Below are 232 nucleotides of genomic sequence, written 5' to 3' on the forward strand. Positions count from 1 at the left end.
CAGCCGCCTGCTCTCACCAAGGTGAGGCATCTCAAACAGCTAATGCTCCAGTACTGTTAGCTTAGCTGATACAAACAGCGCTAGCTTTAACAACCAGAAACCTGCACTTTGTCAACTCGTTTTTCGCTTTTTCCTCCACATTACAACAAAGAGAGCAACAGATGAGGACAAGAAAGAGTTAAAATTTTGGGTAATTGAGTCAGTTCAGCAACAAGCAGCAGATAAAAACTTC

Source organism: Oryzias melastigma, linkage group LG13 (genome assembly GCF_002922805.2).
Source record: "Oryzias melastigma strain HK-1 linkage group LG13, ASM292280v2, whole genome shotgun sequence".
Classification (NCBI taxonomy): domain Eukaryota; kingdom Metazoa; phylum Chordata; class Actinopteri; order Beloniformes; family Adrianichthyidae; genus Oryzias; species Oryzias melastigma.